The 25,148-nt window shown below is 40.3% G+C and overlaps 1 protein-coding gene across 1 annotated transcript in view; it reads left to right on the top strand.

The window, feature by feature from the left end:
- The first annotated feature begins 1,951 nt into the window (after positions 1-1,951).
- LOC120715904 (caM kinase-like vesicle-associated protein) overlaps positions 1,952-25,148 on the top strand; it is a 47,028-nt gene continuing 23,831 nt past the window's right edge. Inside the window, exon 1 of the mRNA XM_040003161.1 lies at positions 1,952-2,390. The gene's annotated coding sequence lies outside the window, so the exon portion shown is untranslated. The remainder of the gene's footprint in view (positions 2,391-25,148) is intronic.

Here is a 25,148-nt window from a genome sequence, read left to right on the forward strand (position 1 = left end):
TAGTTATAAATGACCAGTATGACATGTTGGCTTCTCTCAATACTTCCAGATGGCACCCAGCGATACCGCGGTCAACGGTCTGTCTGCGACGCAGCGAAAATGTTCGTCCTGGGTGGGAAGCTTCAGGTTTATTTGGCTCAGCAGATTTCTGCTGAATCTATTTCTTTTTGCACGCGGTGGTAGAACAGTTTGTAAAACAGTTTGTTGGGAGTCTTTAGAGTAATTCATTTATATTAGTTATTAAAAATCTTTGTTTCTATTAAATATAATTTCTGGACTCTTTTGGCCTTTTATTTGTGAGCACATATGGAGCATTGAATGTCGTCTCCATCCATTTGTTGCTTTCAGTACCAGGTTTTCCATTAGCCTATATGTTCCCCCCACACTTCATTTCTAATGTTTGTGGACATTAGGATGCTTCAGGGTTTTTAGAATGTTAGAGCAGCATTTCATCTCCAATAACAGTCAGATTCTTGAATTAGCTTCATATAGGTTCCTGCATCCCAGCGAAGAAAAAAAAAACAAGAAAAAAACAGATTTTCTCATTGTACTTGTGACATGGCAGTGACCCGGAGAGATTTCTGCCATCACCTTTGTACGGTTGTCAGTGGAACTCCTTTATACTAAAGATATAGTCATATAATCACAAAAAGCACTACACTCCAAAATGGTTTGATGCAATACCTACTGAATAAAACATAAAACTTTGCCAGTTGTGTCACAAAAAAGCCACAAGAAGGGATTATAAAGATCTCCACAGAAAACGCCACATGTTAAAATGCAATAACTTTAAACGCTTGAACATACAGAATAATCATGAGAATTAACTAAAGATCGTAGTTCATTCTCCAATTAAGAGATTTTAAAAGATCATTTTGTGATGTGATGGCATTATTTTACTATAACTTCAGCTGCTTCTCCTCAGCTCTGCTAAGAATCATTAAAGTGATGGTTGGGACTTCCATTCAGTCAGTCTGTCAATGAATCTATTAAAACAGATTATCATGGATTTCAAAATCTTATTTGGTTGTCATTTGTACCTATTTTCAGTGATATCATCTTTAATAGCAGGAAATTAACCAGGCATATCCTTTCTTTTTGGACATATTTTTCAAGTAATCTATATTTGACAACAGTACAGTAAAACTGCAATTTGTATTTTTGGTGTGCCATCCCAGTACTTTTAGTCGCTCCCCACATGGCCACACTTATGAAAAATGTCTGGAGGTGCACGTGATTGTACAATACTTATCATTTATTTATTTATCATCATTATTTACAGATTTAAAAACAATTCGTGTAAGAATTCTTTTTCTTTTTCACAATTCCTCGTTTATGTGCTCATATACCTGTATGGGCTTTAAAGGGCATAAATGCAGGTCTCAATGAAGTGCATTTGTTGATTGTAAAAAAGTCAACCTGTAACCTCACAGCTGGATCAACACCTCTATTTGAAAAAAGAAAGAAGGAAAAAGAAAAAAGGAGAAAACATTTTAACACGGAACAAGACACAAGCAAACAAACGATGGTACAAATGAGTTTACTTCACCTAAACGGTGTGGAGTCTGAAAGGAGGCACTAGAACATTAATTAAGAAGGATTTTAAAAAATAAACTGATTGAATCTGTATTTAAGTGATGCACTAAAAAATATAAAGATCATTAAATCTGTCAGTGTTGTTTCCGTACTCGGTAAATCAAGGTAAATCAGTCCATCACACTGAGCCATAGCAGAAGCTTCATGGCTCTGATTTGCTGCCAGCACATCGGTCAGAGTCATTTTTTTTTCTATTCGTGTCATTACATCACCCACACCCGGCGTTCCCTTCCCTTCTGACGGCTAAGTTTGTTAACACAGTTGCTGGTAGCAAACTTACACACGCATAATACATTCACACCGCTTTTATGTGTCAATCAATCACTCGAGGTTACAACGGAGTGAGCCTATCTGAAGGCTACATCTCAACTCGCTGAATCCATTAACCCTAAAATCACTTTTTTTCTTTTAATTTACTTCTTTTCTTTCCGCTTTTCTTAGTTTTTCAGTATATCTGAGATTAACTCCTGTCTCTGCGCCCCCCTCCTCCTCCGTACCCACTGTGTCCTATTCGCTGTGCCGTGCGCTCCGGACCCTTCGCTCCCTTTTCTCCCCTCCTCCCCTCCTTTCTCCTCCTATCTCCTCTCCTGCTCTCCGTGCAGATCTCGACGCACACGGGCACAACAGATGGTACAGTACCACAGGCTGCAGGAGCGCTAGAATCGGCTGTAGAAGTACTTTTTATTTCTCTGAACTTCACAGGGACGTAAAGTGTAATAGGAGTGGGGAGTGAGGACAGACTCGACTTTGACAGGCACTGGATCCTACGTTTAGTGGCGGAATTTGGAGTCAAGGTAAGTTGTGGTGTTTTTTTTTTTCTTTTCTGAATAGCCGTCCACATTTAGGAATGTGAAAGAGAAAAAAAAGCGACCACGTACAGGCTTTATTTCATCGATCTGTTTAGTAAACCCAAACATTTGGGTTTGTTCTGTAGAATGTGCTGAATAACCTGACTATTGCAACCTGACGATTTTGGTTACTATATATATATATATATATATATATATATATATATATATATATATATATATATACATATATATATATATAATGAAGTTATGTGACATCCACATGTTACCACATGTTACCACTTTTTCATTAGTGATCGCATCCACAAGAAAACTGGATTTGAATATATTGAAGTCCGCCAATAATAAGAATACAGAAGAATGAACCGGAATCCTTAACACCTCCAATCCTTGTTTAATTATTTATTTATTCATAACAGCAAGTTTCACTCTAGTTTCTATTCCCAGAGTTTATTACAGCACTCTATCTTCACTGGTTCCCCCGGCACAAACACATGCACAGTACGTGCTGATGCTGAACGTGCAGGAGATGCTCTCACATCACCCAGATAAATTCAATCATAAAACGATGCTGGCGATTGCCACTCCGCAGAGCAAACTTTCACCGTGGGGGAAAAAAAGCTGGCAAACGGTGACATGTCAAAGGTCAATAATGTTCCTGTGAGACCTGCTGTTGAATGAGGTTTACCTTAAGTCATTTTGTCATTGCTCAGAAGCAGATGAAAACTTCCAGATGTGAATGTAAAAAATTGACTTAACCTTCCTGTCGTGTTCGGGTCAAATCGGGTCAAATTAATCAACAAAAAGTTTTAATGACATGTTTTTCATTATGCCTCACATATGTCATGAGGGGCAAATGTTTTAGGTAGTGGTAATTTAAACCACTAAATTGCACTGATGACCTTTGTATTAATTCAATTAAGTTTAGTTTTGTTGGAAATCTTAGATTTTTTTATTTTTTATGCTGAAATCAGGATCTCTCAAGAACAGCTAGCAATGGATAGAAGCCGTACCCTTGCCAGATGATTGAGTCACACTCAGAATTACATAGGAAAACAAATACTACAGCATTTCCATTATAGAGTCATGCCATTCATCATTAACTCATGTCCTTAAGGTACTTTAAGAAGGGTGATGCACTGGTGAGCTGTATGTAATGATTTGTTTAGTCCCAGAAGAGGTCCAGACCTCCGCTTAACCCCATGTGGCCCCAGTGGCAGCAGGAAAGTGCAGCAGATTACCACCTAGCCTCGCAATTTGTACACAATTAGATCTCCGGGGAGAGAGCTGCTCCAACTTTGCATTGCAACTGCTCTTGACTCTGCGTGAGCTTCTGGCACAATATAGATGTGGAAGGTGCAGCGACTGTTTTGAAAAAGGCAAATGCAAATGTACGAATCTGTTATTGTTGGTTTATCTACGAGGACAACAGTAACATTGCTAATTAATAGAAATAATTGGGAGAAGAGCAGAGCTGGTTTCCCTGGTCTGTAGAAGTAGCTGTGGGATCACTTTCACGAGGTTTGCTCATTCAAATCTGTGCTTTTTCTCAAAGTACTGCAGCACATTCAATTATGTAATATTACACTGTATCCTTTGTCTCTGAGATAGTTTATTTGTGCTCATTAAAATTTTTGTGGGACCGCTGAGAGCCACTAATGTGCAAGACCAACATAAAAAGCTGAGTTGTGCTGAGCGCCTGTACTGTGTGTAGATCTGAACACAGAGTGAGCCACAATATTGGTACATAAATTGGTATGTACTGCAGTGAGATATCACACAGAGGACCGGTGAGATTATCATATATATATAGCATTTCTTTTCTGCTCTAACAAGTGGAAACAGTGATGCAGTGATGAGGAGGAGCAGAGGAGTTTGCTCATTTTGGAGGAGGCTGTGCTGCTTACACAGATGCTCCCAGTGTGGTATTTTTCATTACATTGTTTTCAGTGTTGTGAGAAAATAAACATAGTGGGCGAGGGGAGTTTAATGACTTAAGTCAGAAGAAACATCCACCGAGTGTGGCAGGGTTAGAGATAAAGTAATAAGAGATGGGACAGGCTGTTTTTATGAGGACTGTAGCGTGTGAGTGCGGTCTCTCCTTTTGAAGAGCGGAATCAAAAGGCATGTGGATACTCAGCCACTGCAGAGGCTGACTGTTGTATTGACTTTACATAACACAGATGTGAGGTATGCCTCATAGATACACATTTTTACCATTTAAACTGTTTATTTCACTTAAAAAAATATTTTTCTAGACTTAATAAGCATGCCAAACATATTAAATGCTACATTTCAGCAGAGAGAAAATTTAATTGCATGATGCATTGTTGCTCATTAGAAACCATTTCCAAACAGCCTGCAGACCCTCAGTTTCATAAATGTGGTGCCATGCAAATATGATGTGATGCTCACAGCAAACCATATACTGTAAACAAAATAAATCATGCTGACTTCCACTTCCACATACGTCAAATGCTGCCACTATTGTCTCTGATTCAGGGTGCCCTGTTTAAATTAATATGCTTCATTTGACGGCTTTCCTAATTTTGCTGCGGCTCCTGTCCGCCCATCAAATTGAAGTCGAAGCTGGCCTCACATGACTCAAGCGGCCAAGCAGGAATAAGTGATACCATCAAGTCAGAGACTAAGTGCACAGCGGCTGCTGTATCCGTGCTTGTAGCACTCCATTTACAGTGAATCAATACCCCACTGTGACAAGTGAGTGAGAGGAAAATAAGGGATATACTATAGTAAAAAATCCTGCAGTGATACCTGTGGCAGCTGTTAAGCACTCACGCAATGCAGCATCTAACATTAAGCTGCTAATCTCAACATGAAAGAGAAGACGCTCACGTTTGTGACAGAGAGGGAGGTTGCATTTAAAATGAGTACACTGAGCATACAGTGTATGCATACATTACTGGTTGACTGTCAGAATCCTTATAAGCTCCTACGGTAAAGCTCCTATAGTAATGAATTTTCAATACAAACAGCCTTCCAGATCATCCTCTGACTGTTAAAACACCTCACAGCAGTTATAATAATAAATGTTATTACTGATTTATTATTATACATTGGGAGGCTGATAAAAGCAGAAGAAGAAAATACATCTGTGGAATTGACCATCATCACTTTCACGAGTGGCATGCAACAGTCAGCGTCTGGAATTGTGCACCGATGTATAAAATCGATAAAATATAAAATCAGTCAGGTGGACTGTCAGCTGCACTGAGCATCATCCTCTGTTTTTAATCACACGGGACATTTCATGTATTTTTTTCTCTGTCCTTCTATCCAGTGGGAAGTTGGGCGACTGTTTGAAAATGCAGATGCAAAAAAACTCTTTTTGCATCAATCCAGTATTTAAGAATCTAATTATGTTCTTTTTCTTTTTCACATAGACTCTGTATGAAAGATGGACATAGCTTCTGTGAAAAGTGAACTCAGTACATTCTTACTAATCAGTGAGAGACTCCTCACAAAAGACCTCTTCCCTGATCTCTTCAAGTCTTACTACATATGACATGACGTTGGAGTCCAGACTGGTTTGACTGGCTTCAGAAACTAAGATGCAACGATTACAAGTTACTCTGACCAAGGCTTTAAAAGTCACAGTAGTTACGTCCATCTTTCATATACAATCAGTGAAATCCAATGAATCCACACCCACAGAGCTCTAATGATATCCATTAGATGAGTTTATTAAAAAAAATAAAAAAAATAAATGGAACTTAAAATATTTTGTGAAATCTGCCTCAGCTAATGTCTTTTTACTTGTGAGATCCTAGTCTAATATCAGAGATCAAGTTTTCAGAGGCTGTAAAATAGGCTCTGACATCTGCACGCCTCAAGAGTTGTTCAGTATAATGATACTTCCACAGCACTGAGCTACAGGCTGTAGTTGCACATGCAATATGTATCAGGAAACTATTTTTGTCCATGTTTCAACTTCCACACACCACTGACTGTGCAGTGCCTCGCATGGATCATTGTTTACTCTCACCTTTACTTTTTTAAGATGCTTTGTTTGTTTCTCTCCTTAGTATTGCAGCTCTGCTTATTTACTGCAACGTGTTTTGTAATTTGGTGTTGTGAGGGAGGCGGAAGCTGATGGGAAAAGAAAAAAAGAAAGATGCCAGTGCACGCTCTGTAGAGCAGATCAGCTGTGGATTGTCAGTCTCTCGCCGCTGCTTTCTTATTAGGCTGGTTTCTTCTCTGCAGGCACTTGGGACAAGTTGTTGACATGAGTCATTATGGGTCGTACCAGGGGAAGACACGGAGAGTGGTTGTGTTGTAACATGTCACGCTGCCGGCTCTGTTTACGGAGAGGAAACAATTAAGAGCCTTATAAATTGAGAGAGTGTGTCCATGTGGAAATCACGCAGGAAGGAGTTGTTTCTATCCTCAAACCTCATCTTTAGAGGAAGGGTTACCACAGCACCACGAAGCTTCAAAGAGCCACCCTGCCTGGCCATCCACAAATAGAAAATTTAAAGGGGAATTTTAAATTGAAGCAGATTAATATTTCACCTCAGGATTGATTCGCTCTGCCGTTGTCTGACATTTTCATCCGCAAGTGAGTTGCTTATGCAAAAATCAGGCAGTGACGTTGGTGTGGTCCTGATCTGGCACATCTCCGCCTTTTCACACTGCATTAGAAGTAACAGGCTACCTATTGCTGTCATTGGCAGTTTGTCACCCTACTTTGCCTGCTCTGTTATTTTCTCATTCACAGTAGTGAGAACAAAAAGGGGGCTTAAAGCGATGTTGATTTGTGGTGTTGCATCTTGAAACAAATTGTTGTTTCCATTAATATTTGAGGGTCTAAAGAAAATTTAGACGTTGACATTTTGCACATCAGTGCATGTCTGCAGTATGTTTCTGCCCTATAGAACAAAACGCTGATGAAATGTGTTGAAATTTCTAGTGATATTTCCTTTTAATTTCCGAAATCAGTTAAATAAAAAAACTACCGTCGATGTAACAAGATTATTATCTGGGACAAAAAAATGAAGTACTTTCGTGTTTGTTGTGTTCTGCGCATGAGGAATGTTATTGGTTTTTCTGTCTCTTTTAATACTGTCTTGCCTACATGTGGCTCTGGTCCCTGTTGCATGTTGCACAGTTGAAGGACAGGGGCAATCTGTTTTCATTAAAGTTGTATGACAGGACCTGAATACAACGGGGCTGTTGCGTGACTACAATCAATGGCGCTCTGGTCGTTTGTCACCATGGTCACGTGGGCAGAGATGTGCCTTGAGTTGCCCCCTGAATCAGGACTTAATGAGAGTCTGAATTCAGCCTGAGGGATAGAAAGTATTTTTTAGACACCTTCAAACGGAGGCGTATTTCAGCTTGAGCAGGCTGTATTGTCTGTGTGTGTTTTCTGACTTCGCTCTGGATTTCAAGCAAGATGACAAGCTCAGATTTGTCAGTTTGCAGTTTTCAGAAGTGTAACACTGCGGCTTTGGCTTCTGGCAGAAAAGAGGAGAATGGGGAGGAAAGGCTCGGTGATAGAGCTGGCAGCTTTTAAGACAGTGTGCAATTAAATCAGAAATGTTAAAGGAGGGCAAGGATTTTGTTTTTTCTAAAGGAGGCAACTTCAATCATACGTGAACTGCAGGCTTAATCACTATTGTCTCGTTGTATATTCTCAAATTAGTAATTTCCAAATGGAAGTAGGATTCTGATTTTTAATTGTTGTTTAAATAGCTTGGCATTGGCTAGTTGTATGCAGCTGCCATTATCTTTATTGCCTCAATAAAACACAGCATTAAACCTGGGTTATCTGTGGGGTTGTTGACCACTTTGGGGGCCCTGGAAACTGGTTGTGAACACAACACTGACCAGATGTCACCTTGAGAGAGAAAGCTAAAGCAAACAGTTGACACCAAGCTGTTACGCAACTTCATAAAAAGCTGTATAATGAACCACAGGAGAGGAGGGCCTGAAAAACAGGACCCCAGATGCAGAGGGCCAAAGCCAAAAGCTTGGGGTGATGCTCAAGTGATAGTTCAGGACTATAAAAGGAAGTTACAGAACAGAAACCTAAAACCACTAAAAAAGCCCACTATCACCTCTCTTACTTCTGATCTCTTGAGGAAATTAGCACTCTTTTTAGGTGCTAAATGTACATGTTTGCCTATCTTGTGTGGGTGGAGTCTAGCTTTTTACTTTTAGAAGCAAAACAGAAAGTCATCTAACGGCTGATATCCTTATTAACCTTGTTATCCTTATTCTAAGAGTGTTTAAGACGACACAACCTTCTCAAGAAAAGTTATGTGCGAGATGATTTATATCGTGCAGTGATTTATATCAATGCATATAAAAGCACCGCCTTGCATAGAAGATCCAGTGAAGCATGGTGGACAGCTTGTGAGAGGGGCTCTTACAAAAATTTTTTAAAAAGTGTCCTTCCCTGATGAGCGCCTACTTATCTTATATAAAAGAAATAAATTCTCAGCATTGGGAGCTGCCATTTCATTGCTCTAAAGGTCTTTGTATGGTGATATAATCCTAAAAGACAGAGCGATTAGAGCTTTAAAGCCTTGCATTTGTTGACACTATAAGACCTGCAAGTAAGCCTTCATACTGTTTTGAATTATGACTATATATTAAGCTCCCAGGATCATTTAATACTGTCAGGATTCCAGCACAAAGAATGAGGCTAAAACTGACTTACGCACTACAAGAATATATCAAAGCAACATATTTAATCACTGGAATACACAAGTGTAATTATTGTTAGATGCTCTCCTTGTGCCCTATTGATGGAACAGTTTTGCCAGTTTTCTCTCGTGGCTTTGTATGCAGCATATAGCTTTGAGTTCTTGAGAGAAATACACAGCTACACTTGCCTATTTCACCTCTCACAGTTAGATTCAGAACACCTGGGTTCACAAACAGAGTTGAAAACACCCTCATGACACCGCTTAATGAGACTGTGAATTTTGGGTTGAGTAAAACCCAGGATATCCCGAACTGGCTTTGCAGCACATATCCCAGCTATCAGCTCTCTTTCTCTGGTATTAGATTGGTTTGGGTTGATCTTGTGTTTATGTTTATTTCCCGTTACAATTAGATCTTTGTTTTTCCATTTAAAAGTTTAAAGTAAATCTAAATTTTGACGTTCATGAACAGTGGAACAGTAGGACTGCTAACAATGGCCCAAAACAGTGTGTTTAGGTAAACAATGAGCCGAACTCAACAATAAGTTTCGATATGCCAAACAGGACTGCACATTAGGTGATAGTTCTAAGATCATCACTGCAAAAGACCCATCTATCCTTCATACATGTTGTTGTATTATGACATCCTGATGGATTCAGCCATATTCCAAGATTTCAGACAGTAGTTTTGTCTCAGTCTGTCCCATATCTGAGCAAATTTGTATCCTTTGCTAATTTGACAACCTTCTTCTTTAATAAGAAGTAGAAGCTTCACATTGAATGAATCCCACTCGACTACAGATAAGGGAGGAGGGAAACTGAGCCGAGGGAGCAGGTGGTAGACTTGAATGAGCAGATCTAATAAAAAATCATTCAAAACAACTGTTCCTGCTCTTCTTGCACGAAAGGCAACAACAGAAGCACTTATCTGCGCTGTAATGTACATGAATATTTTATCTCTACTCGCTGGTTGGTGACATAAACAACGTCTTGGACATCCAAAAGATGAAAAAAAAAAAAGTCTCCCAATTTTAGTAATATGCAGCGTGCAACACACAACCCTTCTGCTCAGTGCGCTTCTCTGCATTGAGCAGGATCGGTACTGTACTATGATGCCACACTGACTGTGTAACCAAGGCAAACTAACAACAGGCAGAGTGAATGGTCAGATTAGCTGCTGAAGTGTGAAAAGGAAGCGTTTCAGATTTTACATAAAGCAAAATGGTCAAGCCGTCGTACATCAAAACAGCCCGTGAAAGCAGAAATGAACAATTTCCATGTATGCACTTTATCTGGTTTTCCTCTGTTGCGTAAACAAATACCACAGAGAAGATCTGGAAAATTTTGCAGATTCTCACATTAAAACAGGAATATTCAAACGCCTGGCTCAAAAGATGAAGGCCCTGTAGCCTGACATTAGGCTGGAGATGAGCTAATCGCAGACTTCAGGAAGAGAGGGGTTGGTGGGGGTGGATGCCTCCATTAGCGATTCGGATTCACACCTCAGTCATTCATCTCACTGCCTCCCACCGCAATGACCCCCCTGTCACATGTTCTGAGTCACCTGGCCCCTCGCCACTCCTCCCTGCTTGTTTTCTCAGCGTGTATATATGCTTCTCTCCCTTTCATTCCTCTTCTTATGGAGCGCAGCAGCACACAGAGAGGAGATTAACTGTATCACTGCCTAGACCAAGCAAGAAAAGAGAGGAAAGTATATTTAGGTACAGACAGCTACTACTGACTGGAGAAAGGCCTCAGAGGTAGGCTTTCTTCATTCACGTGGGAGGTAAAGAAGCACCATTTCTAGGGTTTTTTTGCAGTTAGCCTGTTCTTAACTTATACCAAAAAAGGCCAAGCAAGCATAGAAGGACTGACCCCATGGGTTTTTAGTGTACCCGCTCCTGTTTTCCCAGCACACATTCGTATACATTCACTTGCCACCAACCATCATAGAGTTAAATGAGTCAGTCACTTCAGACTGGCTTTGTTGTGCCTCAACAGTTGCATGTTGTTTCTGCCAGGAACATTGTCGTCATGAGAGCATTATTAAAAGAGAGCCACATGTCAAGAAGCATGCATCCTTTTAAAGGACTCTGATACATAGCAACAGCAACGAGAATACTTAAATCTGCCGTACATGTTCAAAAAAGTGCCACCGGATGAAGAAGTGTTTTAACCTCAAGGGCCTTTTTGCAACTCTTCAGAAGCTTTTAGCCACATTACATGAGCGTTATCGGTAGAGTCTGCTCTATTTCAGTGGGCAAGTTATTACAATTGCAATACAATGTAACAAAGCATTAGTGTGCTGCTGCTTTCCCATAGTTGGCGTTATGTGTTTATATCTGCTTATAATTAACGTTGTGGCATCATGACGCACGGTGGACAGCTTTATGTGGGGTTGTTGACCACTTTGGGGGCCCTGGAAACTGGTTGTGAACACAAACACTGACCAGATGTCACCTTGAGAGGAGAACGCTAAAGCAAACAGTTGACACCAAGCTGTTACGCAACTTCATAAAAAGCTGTATAATGAACCACAGGAGAGGAGGGCCTGAAAAACAGGACCCCAGATGCAGAGGGCCAAAGCCAAAAGCTTGGGGTGATGCTCAAGTGATAGTTCAGGACTATAAAAGGAAGTTACAGAACAGAAACCTAAAACCACTAAAAAAGCCCACTATCACCTCTCTTACTTCTGATCTCTTGAGGAAATTAGCACTCTTTTTAGGTGCTAAATGTACATGTTTGCCTATCTTGTGTGGGTGGAGTCTAGCTTTTTACTTTTAGAAGCAAAACAGAAAGTCATCTAACGGCTGATATCATTATTAGGGCCCGAGCACTGACAGTGCGAAGGCCCTATTGTAATTGCTCTGTTTATTATTATTATTATTCCGGCAAATGAATCGGCCTTTTGAGGGCCTAAACATGCTCGAAAACTCATGAAATTTTGCACACGCGTCAGGTCTGGTGAAAATTTACGTATTTTAATGTTCTCAGACATGGCCAGGGAAAATTAGCTCAGTAGCGCCACCTAGAAAATTGAAAAACGCGAGCCCCCGGTATGGGTATGGCCTACAAGTTTGAAAGTCGGTACGTCATTATAACGTTCAGAGTCGAACAAAAAAGTCTATTATGGCAATGTCCTAAACCCAACAGGAAGTCCGCCATTTTGGATTGAAGGTGACATTTTGGCTCTGATTTTACCGTTTCCATGCCTTGTACTTTAACGAACTCCTCCTTGGGATTTGGTCCTATATACTTCAAATTTGGACAGTGTCAACTACACCCTTGTGCCATGTTAAATTGCGGAGCTTTTGAGTTTTCACAATACTATGAGGCCGTGGCGCCATGGCGAATTTCGATGACTCGCCATGAAAATCTTATTGCCTCTCATTTTGCCATACATTTTCTGACCTTGACCAAAGTGAACACATATGATAAGGCTCCACCCCTGAACATATTTCAACTGCCATATTTGACATCAAGGACAGCGCCACCTAGTGGGAACAGGAAATGTCATGTTTTACACTTTGGGGTACAGTATAGTGATGGGTGACATCTGCAGCCTCAAATTTCTCCAGGAAAGCCTTAAGGAGTTGGTCTTGGGTTACAGTGAAAACTGTGACTTTTCGGCAAAGGGTGTGACCCCAGCAGCATGGCGAACTTTGATGTCACGCCATGAAGAAACAAATTAGTATAACTCAATGAAATCCAGTCTGATCAGTACCAGACTTTACAGGCATGATGTCAGACCCGCCCTGAACAGATTGACGTGCCCATTGTCAGAAATACGGACAGCGCCACCTAGTGGCAACAGGAAATGTCATGGCTTTAATTTTGTTGTACTGATTTTCACAGGTTCATCGTGGCCACCTCAAAAGCGGTGAATATCACCATCAGTCCCTCGTGATGCTTCAATGCAAAAATTGTGACTTTAAACTGAACGGCGCACCCTGGTGGCAATGCGGTTCACCATGAAAGATGAAGTGGCTTTTGAGGGGCTTGGAAAGTTTATAGAGGCTTGAAAGTTTGCACACACCTCCAAATGGATGAAGGCTTTGTTGTTATGTAACCATTTTCATTGAATAGCGCGAAATTGCTCCACAGCGCCCCCTACAAAATTTCAAAACCACAGCCCCTGCTCTGTGTTCTATGTATGAGTCTGAAACCTGGTAAGATTATAGGAGATATCAAGATGTACAAAAAAGTCTCTTGGAGCAATATCCCAAATCCAACAGGAAGTCAGCCATTTTAAAATTAATGTGCAATTTTGGCAACATTTTCCCCTCTGTTCAGGCACCGTTCTTTGACGTACTCCTCCAAGGGATTTCATCAGATTGATGCAATCTCCTGTGTGTGGAATCTAAAGACCTTTGTGATGTTAAATTGCGAAGGTTTTTACATTCAGGGAAACGGGGTGGTCATGGCGGCACGTAGAGTTTCAATCACTCGCCAAAAAGCAGTAATCTGCTGTCACTCAAAAACACAATGTCCAATCTCTCCCAAAGCTCATAGGCGTGATGAGACTCGAGCTCGGAAATGTTTGTTATGCCATTTGTACATAATGGTTAGAGCGCCACCTAGTGGAACGACTAACTAATCACGAATGAATGAGTTGAAATGTTAGCTGGTGGTTAAATGCATGAATTCCATCAATGTGACATCAGATCGGACGTGCTGGTTTTAGGTGTTGGGCGTGGCTCGACGCGCCGGGGGTGCGAGGGCCCTCGTAACGCTGCTTGCAGCTTTAATTAACCTTGTTATCCTTATTCTAAGAGTGTTTAAGACGACACAACCTTCTCAAGAAAAGTTATGTGCGAGATGATTTATATCGTGCAGTGATTTATATCAATGCATATAAAAGCACCGCCTTGCATAGAAGATCCAGTGAAGCACGGTGGACAGCTTGTGAGAGGGGCTCTTACAAAAATTTTTTAAAAAAGTGTCCTTCCCTGATGAGCGCCTACTTATCTTATATAAAAGAAATAAATTCTCAGCATTGGGAGCTGCCATTTCATTGCTCTAAAGGTCTTTGTATGGTGATATAATCCTAAAAGACAGAGCGATTAGAGCTTTAAAGCCTTGCATTTGTTGACACTATAAGACCTGCAAGTAAGCCTTCATACTGTTTTGAATTATGACTATATATTAAGCTCCCAGGATCATTTAATACTGTCAGGATTCCAGCACAAAGAATGAGGCTAAAACTGACTTACGCACTACAAGAATATATCAAAGCAACATATTTAATCACTGGAATACACAAGTGTAATTATTGTTAGATGCTCTCCTTGTGCCCTATTGATGGAACAGTTTTGCCAGTTTTCTCTCGTGGCTTTGTATGCAGCATATAGCTTTGAGTTCTTGAGAGAAATACACAGCTACACTTGCCTATTTCACCTCTCACAGTTAGATTCAGAACACCTGGGTTCACAAACAGAGTTGAAAACACCCTCATGACACCGCTTAATGAGACTGTGAATTTTGGGTTGAGTAAAACCCAGGATATCCCGAACTGGCTTTGCAGCACATATCCCAGCTATCAGCTCTCTTTCTCTGGTATTAGATTGGTTTGGGTTGATCTTGTGTTTATGTTTATTTCCCGTTACAATTAGATCTTTGTTTTTCCATTTAAAAGTTTAAAGTAAATCTAAATTTTGACGTTCATGAACAGTGGAACAGTAGGACTGCTAACAATGGCCCAAAACAGTGTGTTTAGGTAAACAATGAGCCGAACTCAACAATAAGTTTCGATATGCCAAACAGGACTGCACATTTAGGTGATAGTTCTAAGATCATCACTGCAAAAGACCCATCTATCCTTCATACATGTTGTTGTATTATGACATCCTGATGGATTCAGCCATATTCCAAGATTTCAGACAGTAGTTTTGTCTCAGTCTGTCCCATATCTGAGCAAATTTGTATCCTTTGCTAATTTGACAACCTTCTTCTTTAATAAGAAGTAGAAGCTTCACATTGAATGAATCCCACTCGACTACAGATAAGGGAGGAGGGAAACTGAGCCGAGGGAGCAGGTGGTAGACTTGAATGAGCAGATCTAATAAAAAAAATCATTCAAAACAACTGTTCCTGCTCTTCTTGCACGAAAGGCAACAACAGAAGCACTTATCTGCGCTGTAATGTACATGAATATTTTATCTCTACTCGCTGTTTGGTGACATAAACAAACGTCTTGGACATCCAAAAGATGAAAAAAAAAAAAGTCTCCCAATTTTAGTAATATGCAGCGTGCAACACACACCCTTCTGCTCAGTGCGCTTCTCTGCATTGAGCAGGATCGGTACTGTACTATGATGCCACACTGACTGTGTAACCAAGGCAACTAACAACAGGCAGAGTGAATGGTCAGATTAGCTGCTGAAGTGTGAAAAGGAAGCGTTTCAGATTTTACATAAAGCAAAATGGTCAAGCCGTCGTACATCAAAACAGCCCGTGAAAAGCAGAAATGAACAATTTCCATGTATGCACTTTATCTGGTTTTCTCTGTTGCGTAAACAAATACCACAGAGAAGATCTGGAAATTTTGCAGATTCTCACATTAAAACAGGAATATTCAAACGCCTGGCTCAAAAGATGAAGCCCTGTAGCCTGACATTAGGCTGGAGATGAGCTAATCGCAGACTTCAGGAAGAGAGGGGTTGGTGGGGGTGGATGCCTCCATTAGCGATTCGGATTCACACCTCAGTCATTCATCTCACTGCCTCCCACCGCAATGACCCCCCTGTCACATGTTCTGAGTCACCTGGCCCCTCGCCACTCCTCCCTGCTTGTTTTCTCAGCGTGTATATATGCTTCTCTCCCTTTCATTCTCTTCTTATGGAGCGCAGCAGCACACAGAGAGGAGATTAACTGTATCACTGCCTAGACCAAGCAAGAAAAGAGAGGAAAGTATATTTAGGTACAGACAGCTACTACTGACTGGAGAAAGGCCTCAGAGGTAGGCTTTCTTCATTCACGTGGGAGGTAAAGAAGCACCATTTCTAGGTTTTTTTTGCAGTTAGCCTGTTCTTAACTTATACCAAAAAAGGCCAAGCAAGCATAGAAGGACTGACCCCATGGGTTTTTAGTGTACCCGCTCCTGTTTTCCCAGCACACATTCGTATACATTCACTTGCCACCAACCATCATAGAGTTAAATGAGTCAGTCACTTCAGACTGGCTTTGTTGTGCCTCAACAGTTGCATGTTGTTTCTGCCAGGAACATTGTCGTCATGAGAGCATTATTAAAAGAGAGCCACATGTCAAGAAGCATGCATCCTTTTAAAGGACTCTGATACATAGCAACAGCAACGAGAATACTTAAATCTGCCGTACATGTTCAAAAAAGTGCCACCGGATGAAGAAGTGTTTTAACCTCAAGGGCCTTTTTGCAACTCTTCAGAAGCTTTTAGCCACATTACATGAGCGTTATCGGTAGAGTCTGCTCTATTTCAGTGGGCAAGTTATTACAATTGCAATACAATGTAACAAAGCATTAGTGTGCTGCTGCTTTCCCATAGTTGGCGTTATGTGTTTATATCTGCTTATAATTAACGTTGTGGCATCAATTTCAAATGCTATAGACCAGGAGGTTTTTTTAACTAGCACATGTAGAAGTAGTGCTTTTCCAGTCATTTACAAAGGACTCCTCTGAGCCAGTAAGTGTGTTGCACTATGTTACTGTATCATCAGCTCATAGGTTACAGATTTACCCCGTCTGTGTGTGCATATGTGTTCAGCATATTTGGCAAAAATCTCTTCTTATTTAACATTAAGTACAAGGAAGACATTGATAGTGACAGTGTTGGGTAAACAAGGCTTTAACCAAGTTAAGTTATTATCTTACTATAATGAGCCTATCGATATATATACACTACTAGTCAAAGGTTTGGACACACATTCTCATTTAATGGTTTTTCTTTATTTTTATTTTTATGACTATTTACATTGTAGATTGTCACTGAAGGCATCAAAACTATGAATGAACACATATGGGATTATGTAGTAAACAAAAAAGTGTGAAATAACTCTAAACATGTTTTATATTTTAGATTCTTCAGAATAACCACCCTTTGCTTTCATTACTGCTTTGCACACTCTCGGCATTCTCTCGATGAGCTTCATGAGGTCGTCACTTGAAATGGTTTTCCAACAGCCTTGAAGGAGTTCCCAGAAATGCTGAGCACTTGTTGGCCCTTTTGCTTTCACTCTGCAATCCGTCTCATCCCAGACCATCTCGGTTGGGTTTAGGTCAGGTGACTGTGGAGGCCAAGTCATGTGGCGATCCATCACTATCCTTCTTGGTCAAATAGCCCTTACACAGCCTGCAGGTGTGTTTGGGGTCATTTTCCTGTTAAAAAAATAAATGATGATCCAACTAAACACAAACCGGATGGGAGAATGCTGTGCTAGCCAGCCTTCCTACCACACCATCACATCATCACAGCATCACACCTCCATGCATGTAGAGGCCATCCGTTCACATTTTCTGTGTCACACAAAAACAATTCGGACTCATCAGACCAAAGCACAGATTTCCACTGGTCTAATGTTCATGTCTTGTGTTTCTTGGCCCAAACAAATCTCTTCTGCTTGCTGCTTTTCCTTAGTAGTGGTTTCTTAGCAGCTATTTGACCATAAAGGCCTGTTTCGCTCAGTCTCTGCCTCACTTCATGAATGAAAATTTTAAGAATGGGTTTTTGCTAATAAAATGAATGTGATCATTTACTTTATGAATTGTTAAATTGAAGCAAATACTTAACAACAATGAATAAAAGGTTAAATGAATAAAATGTTTGATCTAATGAACTTCCTTTTTGGGTCATCCGTTGGTACATACAATAAAATAAGTAAGGCTAAGTTGGAGTGCTGTGCTGGATCTGACGTGGTTGGAGTGAACTATCGTCTCCTTTCAGAAGGACAAATGTGATCACACTGTGGGTGTGAAACATGCATGAATGCCTAGAACAATTTAAGCATTGGCGGAAATGCAAACTGAATGACGTTTCTTGGGTGGCTCAGCGCTTGTCTGTGTGCAACAGGAAGTATCGCCTGCAGAGAATGAGTTTTGCTTTTGGCTCTGCCAAGGACCAGGTGGGCCTGGGCTGGTGGGCAGGCGCGATTCCACCGGGGCTATCAAGGCCATATGAGACACAGCTCATCATCCCTCACTGGGTCCATATGGTGGGTCTCAACACGTACTCACCCCAGTCTGAGGTGTTAGAGTGTGTTCCCTCCAGAAGGCAAAGTTCTTTCTCCACCGTGAATATGTCATCTCTTACAGATCGAGCTCTTGTTCCATTTCACCCATGTGAGTACTATGTAACCATGGAGACTGCACTTAAGCTCTTGTGGAACTTGTAAGCCACAGCACTGTGATTCTGTTTGCAACTGAATTCTCTTAAAGTCGGTGTCTCAAACATCTGCTTACCTGCGCACAGTGAGAAATGTAGCTGCTCCACTCAGCTGCCATTTGTAAAGCAGCTACAAGTTCAGTGCAAGCCTGCTTCTCTTTCTAAGCGTCCAAAAGCATACAGCAGTGACACCATCCCAATTTTCATGAACATTCTGTCAAGGGAGATTATGCATTCCTCATCCTGCTGCCCCCCCAGAGAGAATAGCTGGTAAATATGATGACGCTGTGGTGTACATTGCAAAAACGACCTACTTACTTAGACACTACACTGTATGTAGGTTTCTGTGTTACGAACTGGATCTTTGATATTTTACAGACAAAGACAAAAATGTTATTATCCCTAGTTTACATTGTACTAGTGATTACTGACTCTGCAGAAAAGCTTTTTAACAAACAGTCTTTGCACAAGCATAAAGGCGATTTCTCTCAAATAGGACATGAAGGTTGAATTAATCTGCTCTGTGGCAATGTTTTAAAGACCTCGGCAGACATTCTGCATATTTATGACTGCAGCAATGTCGGATCTAATTATTGAATTTGTGGTAATTTACTAACTCTCTTTAGCAAATTTGCCACTTAGGCCCCCGTGGCATTTTTTTTTTTTATAACTGCTGAGCAAGAACAACTAACTCTCCCGCTTTTTATCTTCAGTAGAGATAAATTATCCTCACAAGCTCCATTCTGAAAAATCTACTGTCCACCAGAAAGTACACATAGACCAGCCTGTTTGAAAAAGTCATGCTTTCCTTTGTGCATAGTTTTGTTGGGTGTACAGTATGTGACTGTCAGAACAACGTACTGTACATGGATACTAATAAGGCCTCTGCCTTGAGCTGCCTGGATGATTCCTGGATTCCAGATGTAAATCAGTGTAAAGATTTTTTAAAAGGAAATTTTAAGAAACAGTTTTTGCTATCTGGACAATAATGAACTTATTTCATTTTTGTTATAACAGTTTTGCCTGTCTGTGCACAAAACTATCGTAGCTGCCAGGTATACTGATTTTAATCATTATTAAATGGCCACGCGTCTGTTGTCCGTCCATTCGTACACAGTCCACAGTGGTATCACCTGTGGTAGCATCTGTTTGCACGTAATGATCACCCAATCACACAATAATTTGGTCTTTACCCCAAATTGTGCTCCAGGTGAAGGTCTCATTTGTCTTCTTGCAAGCAATAACATATGAATCGTAATTATTTCATTAGAAGGTTCACTAAACACTCATTTTCAAAAAATTTGAATTCTCTAGCAATTATTTCATGGTTCAGACTGTAGAGGGTTAATATTGTCTTACCTTAATTACCCTAAAAAATTGTATCAGCATCTGTTGAAACCTACACTCCATTAAACTGTGAGTTGAGCTACACACTCCCACACAGCGTTTCTCATTTCTTTGGCTAATTAACCACATATTATTCCTTATAGCACTGACTGTGGAATTCATGCATTGTTCAAGACAATAGTTAAAATTCTTGCACTCATAATTTATACATTTATAGGTACATTTACATGTACCTATACTGGTTGGCATATAATTTCTTACAAGATTTCATCATGAAATCACTGGCCCCCTATCATCGTTTTAGCTGTAAACGATAAATGCTTAAAATGTGTAGGCTATGAACCATTTCTAACCGAATTATGTATGAACAGTGGAACTGATACTGTGACTGATACTGATCAATATTACTTCCTTTTGGTGCACACGTATTTGTATTTGGTTCACAAGTCTTCAAAAAAAATCAATGATCATTCCTAAATCAATCGTTTGCTATAGATTCTCTGGATGTGGATGCCAGACAACAACAGTACCCTTAGAACGTGCAGCAAGGGAATGCATTTGTCATGTTTCGGCTGTGTGGCAGTTAGGAATTGGACCCAGATGCAAACTCACGGGGACAGAACTTGAACTCAAAAGCACAGCTTTATTGCTGGAAAACAGATCACAAACAATACAAAACTAAACTGGGAAAAGCTAATTATAATGTACACCAGGAGAAACGGGGAGAATCACACACAGCATGAGGGAGATCGCGACACTGACACAGAGAAATACAGGGCTCAAATACACTGGGAAATAACGAGGGGAATGAGACACAGAAGGGGAGCACAGCTGGGAGAAATCAGGACTGACGAGACAAGGGAGCAAAGTAGGATACACTCACATGACACACAGACCTTCAAAGTAAAACAGGAAGTAGCACAGACGCAAACTAGACTAGGGGAGACAGAGCAACTAAGAAACACAGAGAACAACAACAAAGAGACATAGAGGGCAGCTACTAAATACTCAGAGAACTAAACAGAATACGAGAAGGCCAAATTAAGACACTAGACTATAGAATAAACTGGGGCAACAAAGAACTAAGAGCATAATACAAAAACTCAGAGACACAAGAAACTCAAAACACTGGGCCACCGACCCAGGACCGTGACAGCATTCATGTATTGTTGTCACAATGCAAAATACTGCTTGGGTCCTGGCATCCATGTGGATGACATGCACAACCCAGCTAAACATTGTTACAAAGCAAGCAGACAATTTGGCAAAGAGTTCATTTTGAGCTGAATCATCAAAGCAACAGCACCCTGTCAAAATTTGTCTCCCTGTCCTCTTGTTTTTGTGTCTCAAATAAAAGCCATGTCAAACTAGTGAAAGCTAGTGTGCTCTGCTGACTGACTCTGAGCCTAAATAATGAAGGAAAACTGGAACAGTTTTTTCTTTTGTGACCAGATGCTTTTTAAAAATTTGGCAGGTTCATCTGTGTGACAATAAAGGGAAAAAGGTTTATGGTTCTTGACTGAAATAAAACCTCAAACCTTAACTAGAAGGCTGTGTGTATTCCATTTCAGGTGGTAAACATTTAAAGTAGAGTTCATGTAATGATATGCTCTGACTGTCCTTACTGTACTTAACATCTCCCTGCAGGAGTTTTGCTGTAGATAGTCATCATTAACTGATATAATATCCCCGTTCCATTTCTAGGCTTTTCTCCAAAGCAGCGAGCGTTAGAAACGTCTCTTTGATTTCACACCAAAGCCTCAGAAAACAACAGTTCTGTAACACTCATCCCCATCAGTTTCTATTCCCTCCAAGAACCTAGTAGCACACTTCTAACAAGCAGCGGCATGGTGCCCTGACCACAAAGTCTCTTTATGCTGTTGAGTTTTATTTGCTCTCTCCAAATTAAAGAGAATTTAAATGAAGACGTGGATGGCTTTTAAGGCTGGACTTGGAGGGAGAGCTAACAAAATCTAAAACTGGTTAATTCTAGAAGAATGAGGGAGGCCTGTTTATGAGACTGAATCATTATCGCTGGGTTGGTTTTCATCCGTTATACTGCAGTGTGTGCTGATTTGATGATGGTTTCCTGCTGAAAATGAGTGAGCTACGTCGATTTCACACCTATGAGATTGCTTTCCTTTTAAACAACAGTGTTAAACTTCCCACTGCAGCATTCCTGCTTTTGCTGACTCACTTTTTTTTTAGCTGAATACCTAAATCTATTTCACCAGAGCTGATTTATGGCAGTTAGACACAAATCCATACTGCTCAGATGCATTCAAACACTTAGCAGCCTAGCCCTGTTTTGCAGCTGTACACAGTATTATTTTTAGCATGCTTCTATATATCATGTTGCCATATATATATATATATATATATGTATATAATCACGATGGTATGTGATCTTTACGTATTTTTAAGGAGCATATTTTAATGTCAGTGTCTGCACTCTCTGTGGATTGATGCTATTTTGTCATCAAATTCATAATAATGACTCATGCAGATTCCCATATCCTCATCACACGTGTTAGCCTTTGAGCAACACGCTGTCATGTGGCATTCAGTTTCAGATGTGCAGGACTTAACACAAAAGCCTCCAGATCATCCTTGTTTTAACCATCAGGCTCTGGGTGTAGCAGGAGGAGCATCGGCACTCCCCATCCCCCGTCAGAGGCTCTAAACTTCCTATTTACAGTTTATCCAGTTCAGTGAAAGGATGATATAATGGGAGGAAAAGAATCCTCTGCTCCCAGATGGGCGAGCAGGGCTGTTCAAACTGAATGAGAACAGAGAATAAAAGATGAAGCCAGCATGCAATGCTATGCAGAGATAGAGCAGGAACTAATGAGAGCATTAGACCCAAACTACTCGCCTTACACTGAGTAGAGGAAACAGCAGATTGTGAGAGGACACGGGGTGGTGCAGGAAAGAATTGGATTGTGCTAAAAAAAAATAAAAAAGACAATATGAAATATTGCCGCCCCCCCCTTTTTTTTTTTTTTTTATCAAGACCATGATATCAGTCACAGACACATGCCAGCAGTACAGTCCAGGATTGTAGTGCAGTGCATTAATAAAGTTGTATGTAGGAGTATTTTAGTCTTTGTCTGTTGATGAAAACCCCTTGGAAATTGAAACTGAACTGGAGGGCTCCAGGCTAATTTGTGTTTGCACATTTGTCTTGAACTGGAAGGCTTGGTTCCTAAAAGATCACCCTTAATGACTTTGGTGATCCCCTTACTCTTCCTTTTGTACTATGATGAGATTGACGGTTTGAGTCTTTAGTGAAATGTCTCAGCAGATATTAAATAGATTTCTGGTGGTTAGCCTTGAAGAGCTGTTAGTAAAGTAGGACACAAAGATGTTTTATTTTTCTTGTTGGACTCCTATGTCTTTAATGTGGAACTGTACAGGCATTAGCTTTAAGTCTCGTCTTTGAATGAACTCAGGGCTGCTCAGGGCTGCACCGATTCAGCTGCTCATATTTCTCCCCACACTTCTCTTTATTTTCCCCCTCTTGTCAATTTATCAGGCAGATTCATTAAGCCTCAGGTTAAGAGAAAATTATCCAGTCATTTAGAAGCATTTTTTAATTCCTGCAGATGTATCTTCACTTCTGTCTGTGCTGCCCCAGGCAGGGTGCTTATATATGCATGTCTGTACTGTCTTTCCATGGACTGTATACACCATCTTGTTATACTGTATACAAGCTAAAACTGAAGTTTTGTTTTATTTTTATTTTTTTTATAAAAAGCTTCAGTTTTGATGGAAAAACAAATCAGCTGCTGGAACTCCTAGAGTTCATAAAGTACTGACATTCTTGGTTTTAGCATTTCTTCTTCCTGAAGACAGGTGAAAGTAGATTTAGCAAAAGGATGAGATTAGAGTCAGGGGTGGCTGTCGCTCCTGGTGATGACTTGATGGATCTTGAGACCACGAGAGTAAGACGGGGCATACAGTGTGTTGGGTGCTGGGCCAAAGAAATAGCAGTTTTTCATTCAGCTAATTTGATCTGTTACATATCCAACTTCAAGAAAAGGAACTGCTATTTTTAAGAGGTTTTTAAGAAGTCTTTGAAAGCTGATCAACATTCTCCTTTTTTTGAAGGAAGCCAGGTAGCAGGAACAGCGTTATGAAACATATAACTGACTACCTGGCTGTGTTAATAAAATGCTATTTAATTGTGGCTTCATTGTGACTTTAATCTACCTTTTATGTTGCCAAACAAAACAATATTATGTAGAAAAAGAAACGTCATGAATATCAGCCTGAGGTTGATTTTTTTTTGCTGTGTTTGTCATAGAAAGTTATTTTTCCCACTGTTTTCTTTCTTTTCTTTCTTCTTCTTCTTCTTCTTTTTTAACAGTTGTTTGCTCTAAATGTGACCAATTTACAGTCTCGTCCGGTCAGTTTTATTTATGTCCTATCATAAATTTACTGTTCATAATTTGTGTCTCTTTTGCTCTGTTAATTTCACAGTCAGCACTCTAAGGGGACTTTCAATTAGTGTTAGCTCGACATTAAAAACAAGTCCACTTTATTTATCACTGCTTCTAGATGATATTTTTCATGTAATGTCGATTTTATGGGTAGCAATTAAAGTGTCTGTCCCGTGAAGCAGCTTGCAGGAGCAAAGCAGTTAATGAGGTTGGCTTAGTAAAGACTTGGGTGTTGTAGAGGAGAAGTTGAGGAGAGGAGAAATCTCCCAATGAGTCTCCAAAAGGCACTACAGCTTTATTAAAGTTAATTTGTTTGGAATTGGCAGCCATGATTATTAATCTCATGTAATTTCACTTTTGCATGATTATGGATGGATGGATTAATGGATGATTATGCACCTAATAAATAATTTAAGGTGGTATAACTTTTGTTTTAATGGAAATCATACAGCGATCATAGCTTATGATATCTTTAAAGGTGCAGGAGTCAGGAGGTAGAGTACAGCTTCTGCCAGTCAGAAGGTCGGTGGATCAGTTCCTTGTTTACTCCAGTCTGGATGGTGAAGTATGTTTGGACAAGACAAGTATCCTTGTCAAGGCAAGACAAGTTTCCCTCAGTGAATCCATCGGAGTGTTAGTGAGTGTCGGGAATGTTAGTGCTTAGGTAGGTAGAAAAAAAGTGCTTACATGAATGTGTGTTTAAATATATATGAATATGCTGACATCTGCAGGCAACATCTTTGGTACTGGGAGTGTTGTGGTTTACATTCGTTGTCCTATTAATGACTTTAGTTTTACTGACGACTGATGTTTAAGCAGGTTTTGGTTCAATGAAAATCTTGCTAGAGGTTTTGCATCAGATACCAAGTGGCTGGACTGGAAACCCTTTCAAAAATAGGCTGTTGCCCCCCGAGAAAAATCACGTTAGGG

The sequence above is a fragment of the Simochromis diagramma genome, unplaced genomic scaffold, assembly GCF_900408965.1.
Source record: "Simochromis diagramma unplaced genomic scaffold, fSimDia1.1 OVJJ01000646.1, whole genome shotgun sequence".
NCBI lineage: Eukaryota > Metazoa > Chordata > Actinopteri > Cichliformes > Cichlidae > Simochromis > Simochromis diagramma.